The sequence below is a fragment of the Diadema setosum genome, chromosome 10 (assembly GCF_964275005.1).
Source record: "Diadema setosum chromosome 10, eeDiaSeto1, whole genome shotgun sequence".
NCBI lineage: Eukaryota > Metazoa > Echinodermata > Echinoidea > Diadematoida > Diadematidae > Diadema > Diadema setosum.
Genome location: NC_092694.1, coordinates 24,051,418 through 24,057,417, shown reverse-complemented (window position 1 = coordinate 24,057,417; position 6,000 = coordinate 24,051,418).

Sequence of the window (6,000 nt, the reverse complement as noted above, 5' to 3'; positions counted from 1 at the left end):
TGGTGTATGCAAGCTTCCGACATATGGCCGGTAGGTGTCGTTGCTTCGCTAATCAGCGACCAGATTGTCAGCTGTAGTTTAATAGGACACAGTCTCACGATGCTTCCTTGGTTACTGGACTGTGAAACCCTGCTCCTAACTTTTAACGTCAACGCCCTTTCCTCCTTTGTCTTTAGGCACCATGTCTTCGGCAGTTCAACGTCATCAGGCCCGCAGTATCGCATTTCATCCGTCGAGCTCGGAGGACGGTTATTACTCGGTATCCGGTGGTGTTGAATTACAGGTCGGAAAGTCTCTGATCATTTCGCGATGAAATCACTACATGTAGAGCTTAATCATAATGGCCATATTGCTTTAATTACATGATTTGGTACTGTGCGCCCTTCATAATGAGAAATATCGCTGTTCAGCATGATGAATAATAGCATCGAGCAGTAAAAGTGTTAAAAGTACTGCTCATATATAGACAAATATTAATATTTGTTTATATATCAGTTTTCATATAATTTACCATAGTATTTGATATGAAAACAGAATAAGGTGGGAAAGTCCTATGGTTCGTTTGTAGGCAACGTCTTTTCATTGACGGATTAACAAACCTAGTCTCGTGAACGTATGTTCATATAAATAAAAAAAAAAACATTTCGCTTTGTCGACTGAAATGCCTCCGCCATATCGCATTATTCTCCCAAAGGTCTGCATCGTTATACATCTTGACAGTGTGAGACTAGAGTTTCACATGATTGGCAAACACACACACACACACACACATACAAATGAAATAGCGTGTTTGAAAGTTTGATAGCACAGCCCCAATTGTGTTTAAAGGTACTGTTTGTCACTGGAAGCAGTGATTTAAAAAATATTCAATTTATCACATTTGAAGCACTAAAGCTGTATTTTTCTTTCGTCTGCAGATGGTAAACAATGCCTTAAATAGACGAACAAGAGGATTGTACATTTCCAGACATTGTAATAATAGAAAAGGAGGAGACCGCGATCAAAGCAGCTGCTTGACATGGATGGAGGCCTCGGGGTAAAATTCGAACTTAAATTTGACTTCCATAACTGTATAACGGACGTGTCCACTAAATAGAATCAATCATTAACTCCAGAATATCGTAATAATTTGTGAGTTACAAGAGAATAGACGAGAAAACTCGAAATATTTTTCGTTTTATTTCTTTTCAAGAGACGTCCCCCCCCCCGTGGTTTCTAAATATGCTGAATTTTGTTCATAATGATGTTGAATGAATGGTTTTAAATGATGTTGAATGTTCTTTACACTTTCTTTATAAAGTGTTTTACGTGACGCCTAAAACGTTGTAGTCTTCCCATTTAGCATCAGCGACAGCTGAACCAAAGCTTTAAAAATCCATAACTTTTGAACGAATTGTCCGATTTTTCTCAAACTTCGCTGATGTGTTCTGTATAATTGTTGCATTCCCTCAACGTTCGCACAAAGGTCTCTATGTACTGTTCTCCCCCTTACGCAATCAATACATTGTATTCTGAAACGATTGCCCTCCTTTCAATGTGGAATCTCATTGGCACTATAAATCTGCCAGTCATCGTGGTCACATTGTCAGAGTCCAGATTCAACAACTGTTACCATTTTTTTTTTCTGTGCCGAAATCCACGTATGCAGATCCAACATCCCAATCCATACTGCGTGGTATTTTAATCCATATTGGGTGATTTTTTTTTTTTTTTTTTTTTTTTTTTTTTGTGAGTGGTACAATGAGATGCGCACCCTCCTTGTTTGGCAATTGTATTGACAAAGTAAGTGAACGGGTAACAATTAACAGCATGTTGTTAGAAAATGCATCGACATGACATTAAAATTTTGTTGGGATTACTATTCCTCGGTTTGAAGTTCGAATAGGAGGTAATCTTATTGTGTTTTCACGTTTTCTCGTCTGTGCCTTAACTCTCGTGTTGATTGTTCCGTGTTGTGGAATGCCTATTTTGCATTCTGTTTACACAAACCGTACAGTTCGATAGGGCGGCACGGTGCTTTTGTACCAGTCCTGGGCCCCGTTTTATCAAGATAAAGTTAGTGTCGATTGTGAAAGCAGCGATAACTTTGATCAGCTTAAAGTCGGCTATAACTTTCAATCGACTGTAAGTTTTCGTTATACGAAGAGGCTTAATAGTCGATTATACTTATAGCTGATCACCATAACTTATTATTGATTTAGTCAAAATAAAAAAACACAGAAAGAGGCTGGTTTCCTGTACTGTCTGCTTAAAAACAAATGCAAAATACAATACATAGAGCAAAACAAAAAACAGAAACATGAATGTACATGTTAGCCACGGCCACGGAAGCGTAGTCTGCTAGTGCGCTGCAGTAGCGCTACAGCCGCTGAGTTATATGTTGTTTGCAACAGAACCGTTTTGTGTTACATTGACGAAAGTAGATCGATAGATCTAGCACATCTCGAGCTCAACGAAAATCTGCATACGTGAATACCGTGAAGATCCTGCACACTATGTAGGATCTTAGATCGAACGTTAGTATTCATTGACATGGATAACCTGATACAGAGGATTTCTGCAGTGGGACTGTCCAAGGTGAAGGTCGTGTATGGATTGTTTCAAGTCTTGTGTGTTACGCAAGAGCGCCGAAAGCGGGCGGGGGGGGGGGGGGGGGGCAAACGAGTTTTTGCCCCCCCCCCCCCTCCCCCCGTGCCCCCTGTAACAAATAATTAATCAATTATTTAAAGACCAAAATGAACAACAAAGGCATTTTTTATCTAAAAGTTTTTAACTTCATAACTGAAAATGAGAAATTTAATATAATACACCAAAAATATATATCATACTATAATTCGAGCAACGTTTGTTTGTCTGTTTGTCTGTTTGTCTGTCTGTTTGTTCCTTTACTCCTTCCAGGTCCTTGATTCGATCTCCATGAAACTTAGTGGGTGGATGCAGGTTGACCGCGAAATTGCCGTTGAGGGGTTCATTTTTGGAAAGGTCAAGGTCACAGGGGCCAAAGGTCAAATAACTTCAGACACTCGATAGAGGGCGCTATGTAGGCCTACTTATATGGGGATTCCCCCAGAAATATAATCAGACACCCGATAGAGGGCGCTATGTAGGCCTACTTATATGGGGATTCCCAGGTGTACGCCAAAGAAATTTTTCTCCTAAAAATCTCTTTGGTGTACGCCTACTTATGCTTCCAGCAAGTTTGGCCAAGATCGGACCAAGGAGTAGCGCAAAACAGATATTTGACGTCTGTTGACCCAGTGACCTTGACCATTTCTGGGGGAATCCCCATGGGGGATTTCTGACACTCCACGGGTACATTGACTAGTTATCTATAATACACTAATGTTAACGTATGAGTAAATTTAGTGTATACATGGTAGCCTAGAGTCCTCGAGTGTTCCCGCCGAAACATTGGTGTTACGTGTAGGATTATAGAAACTTGTGAGAGTGTGGTGACTATTAAAAGAAAGAATAGATCGCGAGTCTACATGTCGAAATTCTAGACCTAGTAGACGCTCTAGTCTACAGTGTACTGTAAGTACAAACGACCTGCTGTAACGTTACTTAGGCCTAACTGGTTAGATAGATCTTCCTGTCGTACTCGGTGCTATAGAATTAAACTCTTTACTTTTTGTATAGGCCTACTAAATTATTAAATTGGTATCTATTGACGAACTAGCTCTAATTTACGTAGGCCCACGCACGTCGAAAATCACTGGTTTCCTGGCATATTCTTTGGCAAGATATGCATTGCACACAGACGCAGTTCCAGCGCTCGGTTACTTGCCCTTGCTGGCGATGGCTTGAAGGGCGGGCGGGCCGAGGCGCCAGGCGCTCAGGATGGGATTGAGACTGCTGTCTAGGTCATTGTGGGTGTTTGCGTGCAGCAGTCGCCTTAGCAATGCATGCCGATCGTGAATTTCATGCAAGGAAAAGACCATAACTAGATGAAAGAAATTTGTAACATTTGTGATAAGACCCCAGCTAGACTAGCAAAGTGTGACACTCATCTTTCTTCTGTAAATATTATTGTCTTACAATTGAGTCTACCTAGACGTCTGTCTCTACTTATAGTTTATTTCTTTTTATCAACTATAAAGTTATCATGGATTTGGAGCGGTTGTTGAAACTTAAAGTTGATTTGGGAGGAAGTTAAAGTGATTTCCACTTTGGTCTCTTGATGAAACGGAGTTATGGTTGATTTGGAAGTTAATCGGTGATTAATGGACTTAGAGTTGATTTGAGAGGTTAATCATTGATTATCTTGACTTAAGATTAATTCTATCTCTTGATAAAACGGGGCCCTGCTGTGCGTGTGTTTACAGATGAAAGGTCGGCGGGGGGATACAGAGGTGTACCGAGCATGCTCAGTTTAGCTGTGGCGAGTTAAAATAGTTGTAGCTAGCTTTAGTTCATTAAGTCGGTGGTTAAGCGTCTAAACCACAGACCTAATGAACTGAAGCTAGCAAAAAGAAATAAAGGAAGAAAGAAAAAAAAAAGAAAGAGAGAAAATGGAAAACTAGACCACAGCCAAAATTATTTAGACCATGTATTATCTAGTCGGTCGTTCCTGAGATGCTCAGTGGTTTAGATTTAGACTAGTCCATGATAACAACAATCCATGGACTAAATCTAAGCGACGTTTGTCGATTCGGGCCACGTAGTGTTGACATGTTGGGGAAACCCGCTTCTAAAGATATGAGAGATCACGGTGCAATATCATGACATGTAAACATTCTGCTTTAGAGTCGCCCTTTTGTACCTACTACGTGATGTATCTCTCTGTCCTTATTAAAGCTATAAAACTCTCAGTATTTTTCTACGGTCTTAAAAGTAACACCACAACCAATCTAATACGTGTTCACTCCTTCCCACAGGCTGAACAGACAACCGATTGTGATCTTATGCCTAAATGTACTTCGGAGCCAGACAGAAATCAGCAATATTACTGAACCGGGAAGTACAGACTGCTTGGTAAGCATACAAAACGATATCCACACACACGTGTAATTGAATATTGTGCCTGACACGTAGTTTTACAAACAATGCATGATAACTATGATTAGAAGTGATTATTCTCTGTTTGTTTGGTTAGCATTTCTGCCATGATTTTGCTGGTGTTATCTAACATGCTTTATCCCTCAACTTATGATTTTTTTTCTTTATTTGTAATATAATTGAACAGTCAATAACAGAAAATTACAGTCTGCCAAACAGAAAAAACTATGGTATAGCCTGACATAGTAATAGCTGCTTGAATAAACGCTTTAAACATTGTATCCTCTGGAAAATGAGTCAATGTCTAACGACTTAATCACAATCGTGCACAGAGTAGGAGTTTAGGTCTTTGCGACTTCGTGTTTTCACTGTATTCACAGTGGCTTGCTCAATCACCGCGTTTCCGTATTTAAACAAAGGGCATTCCAGGCATTTTTCATAATTTCACATCATGTAGTAAATTAAATCAACATCTCCATGTATAAACTTATGGAATTTATTGTGGCCCTTGAACAGAGAAACCAATAACTTGAAAATCTTGAAAAACAAATTACAGTGAATACTGTTGATAATTATGACATAGGGGCCTTACATATTTTAGAAATGTAACAGTATAATTCCATTACAATACCGCTTGCTTAACAAGTTCACCTGTGTAGAATCTATGCATGCCTTCTTCTTTTGTTCTGTTTCCTTGAGCCCAACTCATGCATTCTTGTGGTGAGGCTGCCATGTTATCATCCTTGCTCATTGCAATTTGTTATAAATTTTAGAAACATTATAACACCTCATCCCTGTCACTATAAATTCTGGAACTCTGTACTCGGTATAACTTATTGATAGTTCTTCAAATGTAAAAGTCTGAAAATCTTCTGGAGGTCCTCTTTCAACAACTGAAACACACGAGTGATGTGTCTATATCCATGCTTACAGGATACGGAACTCGATCATAGCACAGCTGTCGAAGATAAAGGACAAAATTAAGTGCATGGTCGTTGTATG